The sequence below is a fragment of the Rhinopithecus roxellana genome, chromosome 12, assembly GCF_007565055.1.
Source record: "Rhinopithecus roxellana isolate Shanxi Qingling chromosome 12, ASM756505v1, whole genome shotgun sequence".
NCBI classification, from domain to species: domain Eukaryota; kingdom Metazoa; phylum Chordata; class Mammalia; order Primates; family Cercopithecidae; genus Rhinopithecus; species Rhinopithecus roxellana.
The window spans coordinates 113,641,020-113,653,520 of NC_044560.1; the positions used below are offsets into that span (position 1 = coordinate 113,641,020).

General features: G+C 48.7%; 1 protein-coding gene across 2 annotated transcripts in view; it reads right to left on the reverse strand.

Annotated features, from left to right (window-relative positions):
* Nucleotides 1–12,501, reverse strand: part of CHST8 (carbohydrate sulfotransferase 8) — a 128,578-nt gene that overhangs the window by 74,719 nt on the left and 41,358 nt on the right. The window contains exon 2 of one of the 2 annotated variants that reach the window (XM_010359611.2): nt 8,517–8,593. The exons of the other annotated variant lie outside the window; for it this stretch is intronic. The gene's annotated coding sequence lies outside the window, so the exon portion shown is untranslated. The remainder of the gene's footprint in view (nt 1–8,516; nt 8,594–12,501) is intronic. 2 annotated transcript variants of the gene reach the window in all.

The following is a 12,501-nucleotide window of genomic DNA, read 5'->3' on the forward strand; positions in this document are numbered from 1 at the left end:
TGACCTACAGGGCAGCCTCCTCAATGGGGCAGGAAGGAGGCTGGGGTGTTGCCAGGAAACCAGCTCTTGCGTGGTTCAGTGGTTGCCATCAACCATGTGCAGGGTGAGACCACGCACTGGACACAGACCCTGCCTAGACCAGGATGTCTTTGGAGGCGAGAAACAGAAAAACCAGCTCATCAGGAAAATCGAGGCTCCACAGTGTCACTGGGGACCAAGGCTCTGCTAGTGGCTCTGCAGCTCTGTCCTTGGGGTGGGTTTTATCCTCAGAGAGCTCCCTTCATGGTTCAATGGCTACAGCCATAGTCCAAGCTACAGGCATCCTCATTATGTCCAGTAGAAGGGAGGGAGTCCCATCTGTAACCAGGGAACAAGTGCCTGGATCCTGAGCCAATAGAACCTCCTGACCCAGTGTGCCTGGGGCTGAGGGGATGCTCTGTGCTGGGGGTGGTGCAGGCCTGGCTACTGGAAACAGTGGGATGGAACTGCCCTGGGGTCAGCCCCTCCCAGCTCTGTGAGTAGGAGACAAGAGGGATGGGGACACAGGGATGGCCCCAGGGCCCACTACACATTCACTCCTTTGCTCCTGAGTGGACATATGTACACACACATGTGTGACCATGCAGGTGTGTCTCTATGGCTCCATCCTGTGTATCTGTGTGCCGGGGTGTGCACATGCTGTAGACATGTGTGCACACACGTGTACTCATTTCAGAAACTCCCACTCCTCTGCCTGCGGCCACCAGCCCGGAGCAGTCCAGCCACAGCCAGAACACACCCAGCTCCTGGCCAAAGGGAGAATGACCCTGGCAGCCTTCACTGGGTCTCGCTCTGTCTGGGTCTCGCTCTGCAGGGCTTCCTCCTAGTTGCTGCCCAAGGTCAGGTCTGCTTCCTGGAAGAGGGAAGTGAGGCTCTCTTGTCCAGGCAGCCGGGAGGGAAGGCAGTGGGAGGGTGGCCTGGGGTTGGGGGTACTCCGGAGTAGCAGCCCAGCATGACCATCTGCCATCTGTGCCTCCCCCTCCTCTCCCTACTCCATCCCCTCTCCACCCACTCTCCGCCTCAGGGTGCATCACTCTGGAGACCCCTGGGGATTGGAAGCTAATTTTCCACGATCATTAGTGATGGAAAGACCTCAGGTTCTGCCTTTAATTAAAGTCAAACGTGGGGCTGAGAAGTGCTGCGCTGCATGCAATCGTCCTCTTCCCACTTGTAAAAGCCATATGCAAATAATTAAGCCAGGCATGGGAGCCGTAATTAAAAATTTCACAGACCCCCTCATTAGCTGAGCAGTCTGCACAGAGGAGCGGGACCCAGCCCCTCCCCCATGCCGACGGCAGCTCCTGCAGATGGTTAATTGGGGCTGGGGGAAGTAGCAGGCCACACCTAGGTGACAGTGCACCTGGTAATAAGCTGACAGGGCTCCTGGCCTCCCGGGCCAGCAGCGATGTCTTCCCACCTCTGTCCAGGAGGCCTCCAGCCAGGGCCAGAGCTCCTGGACTGAAGTGGCTGAATCCCGCCATCCCTCCATCCTAGTGCAAGGAGACCCTAACCAAAATCTCCTAGCCTCCCCTGGCCCCAACCCTGACTTGTGCACAGCTAGGATCTACTGACAAAAGTGGGGAGAAGAGGCTAGGTGCGGTGGCTCATGCCTGTAATCTAAACACTTTGGGAGGCTGAGACGGGCAGATCACGTGAGGTCAGGAGTCCAAGACCAGCCTGGCCAACATGGCGAAACCCCACATCTACTAAAAATACAAAAATTAGGCTGGGCGCGGTGGCTCAAGCCTATAATCCCAGCACTTTGGGAGGCCAGCCTGGCCAATATGGCGAAACCCCACATCTACTAAAAATACAAAAATTAGGCTGGGCGCGGTGGCTCAAGCCTGTAATCCCAGCACTTTGGGAGGCCGAGACGGGCGGATCACGAGGTCAGGAGATCGAGACCATCCTGGCTAACACAGTGAAACCCCGTCTCTACTAAAAAAATACAAAAAACTAGCCGGGCAAGGTGGTGGGCACCTGTAGTCCCAGCTACTCGGGAGACTGAGGCAGGAGAATGGCGTAAACCCGGGAGACGGAGCTTGCAGTGAGCCGAGATCCGGCCACTGCACTCCTGCCTGGGCGACAGAGCGAGACTCCATCTCGAAAAAAAAAAAAAAAGTACAAAAATTAGCCAGACATGGTGGCGCGAGCCTGTATTCCCAGCTACCCGGGAGGCAGAGGCAGGAGAATCGCTGGAAACCGGGAGGTGGAGGTGGCAGTGAGACAAGATCATGCCACTGCACTTCAGCCCGGGCGGCAGAGGGAGACTCTGTCTCAAAACCAAAAAAAAAGAAAAGTAGGAGAAGGGTCTCAGCTAGAGCCCAGAGACCCCTTCAGCTTGACATTTTTGCAGCCCCTCCTCCCAGCATGCCCAGGAAGAAGGCAGGTTCAGCAGACCCATTTCAACCCCTTCCACACACACAGATGTCCTCAGGCCTGGTGGCCACTATGCAGGGAGTGCCACACTTGAAGACAAAAGCTCCAGACAGACAGGAGAGCCACAGAACTGGGGGTGGGGAGGCAGGGAAATGTGTCTGACCTCACTGTCCTACACATTCTCTGGCCTCCACCACTCCCCCTGCCCCACCCAGGGTCCCTGGCTCCCGCCTTCGGTCCCCGCCAACGTCTGGTTCACCTCATGTCTGGAATCGATCCTGCCAGACAAGTCCACTGCAGGCATCATCTCCAGTTACTCATTGACATTTCCAAATGAATATTCACTCGTCCCAATCACAGCTACTAGTTTTCCATCTGGCCTGATCAATGGGACTCCTCAGAAGGAGTCATGCTCACCAGAGGCACTGATCGATGTGTGGGAAGCTGCTCGGCGGGCGCGAGGACCAGCTGTGTCCTCCCAGCCACGACACCCGGACATTGGCCAGTTCACCTCGCCCATGGACCACATGACCCTGGGCTGGGCCAGAGCTTCCACACGGCCTGGACTCCTACTCCTTCTGGTTATATACATAAACCGGAGGTGACTGCCAATCCAGGAAGTGGCTCTCCTTCTGAGGATTTGGGGGATCTCATGGGGTCACAGGGAGTGTGGAGCTGGGTGCCTCCTGCCTGGGTCCATCCTGAGTCACAGCATCACCCCACGTGATGTCTTCATCCAGGTCCCTGAATTCAGCCCTTCCCCATTCAGGCCTCTTCCTTCTTGGTGGCTCAGAAAATGTTATTTCTCTTTCTTCCTCTCCTCTGTCAAACAGAGATGCAGGCTCCCCTGCCAAGGATGGTCAGACATCCACGCCAAGCATCCTGCTCTCAGAAGCTGGCCCAGGGCTGTCTCATCCTGGCTGACTCTCCACCTCGTTTCTCATCATTCCTCAACACTCTTGCTTTGACTGTCAGCTCCTCCAGTCATGTGGGCCCCGACTGCCCGGCCGGTCAGAGCCCCTGCCCAGCTTCTCTTCCTGTTTCTCCACATCTTCCCCATTGCAAACACATCTGCCTAAGAACTTGCACTTTCTGTCACTGACATGAGATGGTACACAAAGATGAAAAAATACTTTTGATGGGGGGCCAGGCACAGGGGCTCACATCTGTAATCCCAGCACTATGGGAGGTCGAGGCAGTTCGATCACTTTGAGGTCAGGAGTTTGAGACCAGCCTGGCCAACACGGTGAAACCCCATCTCTGCAAAAAAAAAATACAAAAATCAGCTGGATGTGGTGGTGTGCGCCTGTAATCCTAGCTTCTGGGGAGGCTGAGGCAGGAGGATTGCTTGAACCCAGGAGGCAGAGGTTGCTGTGAGCTGAGATTGCGCTGCTGCACTCCAGCCTGGGCAACAGAGTGAGACTCTTTATCCCACCAAACACACACACACACACACACAAAAAGAAATACTTTCAATGGAGAAGAGGATTCCACCACTTACATAAAGCATACATCACTTCTACTTTTTGACCCTGTTTGATTTTTTAAAATTTAATATGAAACATTTCAGATATACAGAATATACATATGTGTATATATATATGCACACACATATATACACATACACACACACACATATAGGTAAATAATATAAAGAAGAACCAGCACATTCATCACCCAAGCTTAAAGAATAAAATAATTACCAATACTTGGGGTTCCCTTTGCACTCCTCCTCCCCTCTGGAGGTAAACCACATATGTGGTGAATATTTAATGAGCACCTACTACATGCCTGGCACTATTCTAGGCAACTGGGATCCATTCATGAACAAAACAAAGATCCTGCCCTCATAGAATTCCACTCCAACCAGGAGAGAGACAGATTATATATAACCTTAGAGGGTGAGAAATACCAAGGACAGAAGAAAAACAGAGTAGGGGGAGAAGGACTGGGAGGGCTTGAGGCCAAAGGCGAGTATGTGGGAGGAGTCCTGACTGAGAAGATAACATGTGAACCAAGGGTTATAGAGGGAATCGGCTGTGCAAGGGCGCTGGGGTGACAGCATTCTTGATATCCAGTGTGTCTGGAGAAACATAAAGAAGCATGAAAGAAGATATGGTCAGAGAAGCAATTGGGGGCAGTGATGTGGGCCACGCCAGTGATTTTGCCTTTGACTCTGAATGAGACAGGAGCAGAGGGAGGACACTCTCTGACCTGGACTTCGACAGGACCCCTCTTGGCCTTGAGGAAGAGGCCAGGCAGAAACAGTGTGACCTGGGAAGAGACAACAGCAACAGGATTGGTGAGAAATCTTGGGCCAGGATGTGGAAATCTGTCCACTATTCTCATGTGAAAATTGGTGCTTTGAAGAGAAGTCTTTGTCTGGATATTGAAAATTACATAGCTTTTACTTTGATGCTGTGATATCAACGTGTGTTGATATCACACTTGCCGGCCATGAGCTTTTCTGATGTGGATATTCTGGATCTTGTAAAAACTGTAATTCACTCTTTTCGGCAAGCTGGGCCCCCGCTGCTATCCAGAAACTCAGGAAACTTAGCTGCTCATTATATGTGAGTGAAATGGAAACAGAACAATGGAACACATAGTGATGACTGGGAGAAGGAGGCTGGAGCTGCCAGGATGCCTGGGTTCAGACTCTGGTTCCGCCACTTACCAGCTACATAAGCTACTTAACCTCTTCATGCCTCAGTTTCCTCATCTGCAAAATGGGAGTAATAATCTCTTGTGGCTACTTTGCAAGGTTATTATGAAGACAAAATAGGCAATAAGGGAGCAGTGCCTGGCATACAAGAGTGTCACTCATGTCAGTGACTACTTTGGGGAGATGAACAGAGCCCCACGACATGCTCTCTCTCAGACAATTCCATCAACCTAATGTTGGCAAAGGCTGAACGCCTGCAAGTGAGGGAAGCAGTGGAAGCTTCTAATGGAGGTCTTTAGGAAATGTCTCAGGAGCTCAGGCTGCAGGCAGGCCCACAGAAAAATGTGATGCTCCTGGAAAGGGCTTCCAGAAACTGGCCTGTAAGCACTTCATTAAGAAAGGGAAATGAGCGGCCGATCTTGGCACCATGCCTCTGCAGCCTGTGCTGGCCCTGGGCTACCACTGCTAGTGTGTGTCAGGACAGGCGATGGGGTCGGTATTTTACGTTTATGCTCTGTGTCTGCAAAACTATTTCAGTCATGTCTGCTGAGTATGCCAAGCACTATTCAGAATGATCCATTTTGAAAGTTTGGTGCAGTTGGTCTTTTCTCAGATGATTAAAAACATGGTAACTTCAGCCCATAGACTCACCCAACATCTTTGACAATTTCAGTTCAGATCAGAAGAACCCAGTGTGCAATTTAATCCACTGACATTCAACTTCACAGAATCAGGAAAACAGCAAGGCATTCAATGCATTGGGGTTTTGTTTTCGTTTTTGTGGGGTTTTTTCTTTCTTTCTTTCTGCTTAATTACTTTGCTAACAAGGTTGAAGTCTTCTAAAAAACTTGGCGAAATACTAGAAGCTGACGCTTGGCAGGAAATGATGGAGTATATTCTGCAAATATCTGAAAAGTTTCCCCTTGTATTCACACACATAGAAACGGACACAATCCTTGTCTTGAATTTGGCATTTCTGGAACACCCCTGATGGAAGTTTAATATTATTTTCCAATTTGGCTCACTTAGAAGAAAATTTGACTCCAGTTCCAAGACATAATCAATTCTATAGTTAGTCACCAAAGCTTAAGAAAACAGCATTTCCTCGATGATAGCATTTTCGGTCATGCCTCATGCATACCTGCATTGGTTCCCTTCATCATCCATTCATCGCAACTAATAGTCAAATAATAGATTTGGGCTTTTGCAAAACTTGAAGCCTGCCACTCTCACTAAGTTAATAGTTTGACGCTCCAGGCTGCCTTCACAGTTTCTTTGCTAAGTTAAGGTCTGGCTGCCCTCACTGCAGGTTTCATGGAAGTTCTCCAGGAAGGTGAGGATTTGTCTCCTTGAGGACTGCCAGGGTTTTGCACAGATGGGTGGCAGGCGTTTTGGATCCTGACGAGGTGTTTCATTGCTAATTTCTCTCATGTGAAGCAGAGAATGGAGCTTTGCAGGAAGAAATAAAAACCACAGGTTTTAGAATAAATTTCACATGATCTCGATCCAACATTATTTAAGGCACGAGAGTGGTTTGGCATCACTGCCTGGAATTTGCCAGCACCTCCAGGAAGGTGCACACCGCCATCTTTGCAATAGACATAAATCCATCATCTTTAGCTACCCCCAAACGGGACAAAGAAAACGAAAACGAGAGTCCTAATGCTCACGTTTGGTTTGCAGACGGCAATGTGAACTCTGTGACAATGTGAACTCTGTGGCCAGCAGCCAAAGGGTGATGGAGCAGGTCAGGCATCCATCCACACCTGGGCTCCAAGAAGCAGGAATGCATTTGCGTGTCTGTGGGTTTGTTTAGCACAAAAGGTCATGAGCGCCGTGCACTGGTGCCTGTGGCTGATGGGAACGACTCGGCTTGGTGGGAGGGCCCTTTGATTTCGCTCTCATAGTATTAGAACCAACTTCAACTCTAGGAAAGGATAAAACTAAGGATGCAACACAAATACGTTTCCTGAGGCTCATGGACCCATTTTTGTGCTACTCTGTTATAAATACAAAAATCAAACTTTCCTCCTCTAAGCATATCCTCATGTTCAAACAGAAAATGCTTGTTTCTGACCTGTGATGGGAACCACAGTATAAATGGTGACATACACACACGAGAGTCTGTATGTCTTTTTTTGTTTTTTTTTTTTTTGAGATGGAGTCTCACTCTGTCGCCGGGGCTGGAGTGCAGTGGCCGGATCTCAGCTCACTGCAAGCTCCGCCTCCCGGGTTCACGCCATTCTCCTGCCTCAGCCTCCCAAGTAGCTGGGACTACAGGCGCCCGCCACCTCGCCCGGCTAGTTTTTTGTATTTTTTTAGTAGAGACGGGGTTTCACAGTGTTAGCCAGGATGGTCTCGATCTCCTGACCTCGTGATCCGCCCATCTCGGCCTCCCAAAGTGCTGGGATTACAGGCTTGAGCCACCGCGCCCGGCCAAGAGAGTCTGTATGTCTTAACATGAGTGTCATGGAGTAAAATTTCAGAATCTCCAACTCTCTTTTATTCAAAATTCTGCAGAGCTCTACCCACCAGGAAAAAGATGAAAAGCCTTAATTTTTATCATTTGATTACAAAAATATAACTTTGTATTTTGAAGTACCCCACAAAAAAAGCCTCTCAAATTATTCAATATTCAAGTCTTACAAATCTTCCTTTCCCTCCCCAGAGATTCTCATATACTTGCCAGAGGGTCACGTGATCTGTTCTTCCTCCCCTCCACCTCCCTGGAGAACTTCTGCTCTCCACAACCACTTCTGCCATAGGTGGTAAGATGATTCCACTATTTTTCCAAACCCTGATTGCTCAGAGGCTATTTTTCCCCCCTCACAAAGCCCAGACACCTCTTCCCATTTGAGACATCTCCGGACAAGCCCAATATCCTATATGGCGGAGGTTGTACATTCCCCCAGCTCCACGATGAAGGCCAACGAAGGCTCTCCTAAGGAGGGCAGAGTATTAGGCAGTGTGCATGGCATGGAAAACCCAGGGTCCCCAAGCTATACAAGCCTCCACCCCCTGGCAACAATCACATAGATGCAATTTAGTTAATTCCCTTCCACACCATCTCAACATTCCTGGCAGCCTCTCAAATAAATACCATAGCAGAAGGGGCAGAGTCATGGGGATGAAAGGACCTTGGGACCATTCTTTCTCCAGCAGAGACAATCGCAACCGAGTGTCAGATGTGCTGTCTGACTCATTCATTCGGGGTTAGGCCCACTCTCATTCTTTTCCTCAGGCCCTGTTGTTTTAGGATACGAAGTGACTGTAAAAACGGCTGATATTTTTCCCCCGACACAAGGGCATAGATCACTACGTCTTCGGCGCTTTCTTTGTGGTATCGATTCTTCTGAGAATGAAGGCAGAGGGTTCCGATATGGCATCATCTAATATTCCCTCAGCTTGATTTATAGATTTCTTTGTGCATTACCTGAACATAAACGACTCTTGCATTATTTCTTGTGTACTTGTCAAATTAAGGTAAGATATTCTTGTTGACCTTTAAACCTAAAAAAAAATAAATAAATGTGTCTGAGACGTTTTCCAACAAGCATTAAAATGAGCTGGGCTCTCAAATGCCCATTAAGAGGATGTAATTACGAGGGGGTGTGTCGTCTGTGCTGCGGGTAATGATTTAATTTTAGTTTTAATGCATTCGCTCAATGGAGGAAAAGAAAACAAGCCAGTTACGAATCATCTCGCAAAACAGACAAGAACAATTTGGCACCGTTTGTTCCTTAATTTACCAAAATGGGAAGGAGCTGGGGGAGCTTGCCACCCCAGCCTTCCAGAAGGAAGGAACACTTCTTGAAAGGTGCAGAGAGAAGTGGCAAAGCAAGAACCAAAATAGAGACAAGGTGGCCGTTTGCTGCGATGTTATCAAACAGAACCAGTGCCAGCCGTCGGGCTGCGCGAGGGTGTGAATTGGATCTGACTTCAAGCAGGGGAGGAAATTCCGTTTGGGGCTGCAGGAAGGCTTTCTCCTACGTTATTTCTCCCACTTCCCTTCCCACAGCCGGACCAAGACCCAAGGAAAGGGTCTCTGGGCAATATCCACTTGTGGCTGACCACCGCTGGCCAGGACACAGGCAAAGGGGATGAATGCGCCCTTCACCCTCCGTCTACAAACCCCGTTTTTCAAGGTGGGGTGATGCTGGCTGCAGCCTCACTATGTGCAAACCTAGGTGCCTTCTCATGGGTACTAGATGCACACACACACCTGTGATCACACAGGGGCTGGCCCCCAGGCTGGCTTTGGCATCCCTGGGGTCCCTTTCAGAAAAATACCACCTAACTGTAATCCTAGCACTTTGGGAGGCAGAGGCAGGAGTTCAAGATCAGCCTGGGCAACGTAATGAAACCTGTCTTTACTAAAAATACAAAAACTAGCCGGGCGTGGTGGTGTGTGCCTGTAGTCCCAGCTACGCAGGAGACTGAGACGGGAGAATTGCTTGAACTCGGGAGGCAGATGTTGCAGTGAGCAGAGATCACACCACTGCACTCCAGCCTGGGTGACACAGCAAGACTCTATCTCAAAAAAGAAAGAAAGAAAAACAAAAATACCACCTAACCACCACTCTCTAATTAAGTCTATCTTCAAATCCCACTAAGATAACAAGAGGAATTCCACTGGTCATGCCACCTATACCCCTCTCCTCCCACTCTCCAACCTCTCCCGGCACTCTCTTCCCTGATGTCCAGCCTCTGGGCTCCATCAGCCACCTTCCCCAGACCCTCCCACCTTCTGGTCCCTTCTCTTCTCTGCAGTGTAACTCTGCTGGTCTCTGCGTTACCCCGTCCCCTCTTCCTGGACCCGTGAGCTCTGCCTCCTTTTTGTCATCACCCTGACTCTAGAAATGCGAGGCAGACAGAATTCTCCCCGTGAGGCTGGGAGGAGGAGACAGCAGAGTCCTCATCTGCTAGTGACTGTTTCTCTGCCACATCTATTTGCAGGGTCCACATACGTGTACACACACACACACACACACACACACACTCAGCCTGGAGGGCTTCCATGGGCATGGAGGAGAGGAGAAAATACATCTTCCCTATGGGTACCCCCTGACTTTCACAGTCCTGTGGGGCATGAAGGGCTAAGTTCCAGATATGACTGCTCCATCTCCAGCCAAGTGACTAATTAGCGTGGTCTACATTGACGGGCACTAATGGGACCTTCCTGTTGTGCAGCCAACGTTGCTTCTTTCTTAGGCCCCAAGGCACCTGCACAGACATGATCCACGAGAAAGCTACGTGGGGCACAGCAGTTTCTGACACCCCGTCCCGGAGCCAGAGGCCTGCCTTTTGGCCTCCAGCTGCAGGGACGCCACCTGTCCCCTCCTAAACCTGACGATGTCATTTTATCATTTGTCCACCCCAGTCTGACCTCGTCTGCTGCCTGCCCAGAGCTGGGTGGGCCACTGGGGCCCTGATCACTTTCCCAGATGCCCACTGAGTGTGGACCATATGCAAGCTCAGGCTTGAGGAAGGCCTGCCCATCCCATCCACCCTCCACCCATCAGGAGTCACAGAGGAAGTGGTCCTTGGGGGACCCTGCTCCTGGGTTCTATGGCCCCAGCCTCACCCTGGTCCAGCGGGAAGAGGCTACAGGATTGTACTTGAGAAAAGCTTTTTTTTTTTTTGTCAATTTTGAAGATACTCAAACAATGCTTTCAACATGCTAATTCTGATTAAATGTCCAACACATTTCCATTTGCCATCTTCCTCCATTTCCATACCCATCTGTGTCTTACAATCCATTAAACCAGTGTTCGGCAAACTGTAGCCCATGGACCAAACCCACCAGCCACCTGTTCCTGGAAATAAAGTTTTATTGGAACACAGCCACGCCTGTTCTGTGTCATCTGTGGGTACCTTCACGTTATGATAGCAATTGAGTGATTTTCACAGTGACCTTTTGGTCCATGAAGCCTAGAATATTTACTCCGTGGTCGTTTACGAGAAAGTCCGCTGACCTCTGGCCTAAACTACAAATATAATTCACTTATAAATAGTCTGTCTGGCATAACAGATGCTAGTAAGGATATGGAGAAAGGGGAACTCTTGTACACTGTTGGTGAGGATGTAAATTAGTACAGCCACTATGAAGAACAGTATGGAGATTCCACAAAAAACTAAAAATAGAACTACCATATGATCCACTCCTGGGTGTATATCCAAAAGAAAGGAAACCAGCGTATCACAAAGATATCTACACTCCCACATTTATTGCGGCACTAGTCACAATAGTCAAGATATGAATCAACCTAAGTGCTCATCAGTGGATAAATGAATAAAGAAAATATGGTACATACATACAATGGAATAGTATTCAGCCATTAAAAAGCATGAAATCTTGTTATTTGCAGCAACATGGATGGAACTGGAGACCATTATGTCCAGTGAAATAAGCCAAGCATAGAAAGATAAATATCGTATGTTCTCACTCATATGTGGAAACCATAAAATTGGATCTCATGAAGACAGAGACAAGATTGGTGGTAACCGGAAGCTGGGTGGTAACCGGAAGCTGGGTGGTAACCGGATGGGGCAAGATAAAGGGGAGAAAAAGCAAATATATTCCCAACCAATTTGAGAAAACAACTTGAGATATTTAAGTCCATGCATAAAAATGGCAGTATAATTTTTAAAAAATCATCTGTCAAATAACCTTTTGAGATGTCCAGTGAACTTTTTTGGGTAAGCCACTTAACATAATCACTCAAAGAAATAAAAAATGAAAATCCCAGAAGCTCAGGGTAAACCATATAGACTCCCAATTCTAAATCCATATATCTCTTTAAATTACACAGGAATGCGTTCTCACAGGAAAAAACTTCAAACAATACAGTGGAAGTGAAAATTCCTTTGAAAGTCACCCCAATCCAGTCCACTCTGAACTGCAATCATTGGCGTAATTCCCTTCAGACTTCTAGATATGAACTCACAAATATGTAGAGGACCGACAGTGTGGCTTTGTGTGTGTGTGTGTTTTAGCCATAAATGGTGTATATATGTACATATTGTGCTACAGTTTGCCTTTTTTCACTTAATAACACTGTTCAGACATCTTTCCCAGCAGTGCATATGAACCTACCTCATGCTTTTTATTTTATTTATTTATTTATTTATTTATTTATTTATTTATTTTTGAGATGGAGTCTCACTCTCTCACCCAGGCTGGAGTGTGGTGGCGGGATCTCGGCTCACTGCAAACTCCACCTCCTGAGTTCAAGAGATTCTCCTACCTCAGCCTCCCAAGTAGCTGGGATTACAGGCACCTGCCACCATGTCCTGCTAATTTTTGTATTTTTATAGTGACAGAGTGTCACCATGTTGGCCAGGATGGTCTCGAACTCCTGACCTCAAGTGATCTGCCTGCCTCTGCCTCCCAAAGTGCTGGGATTACAGGCATGAGC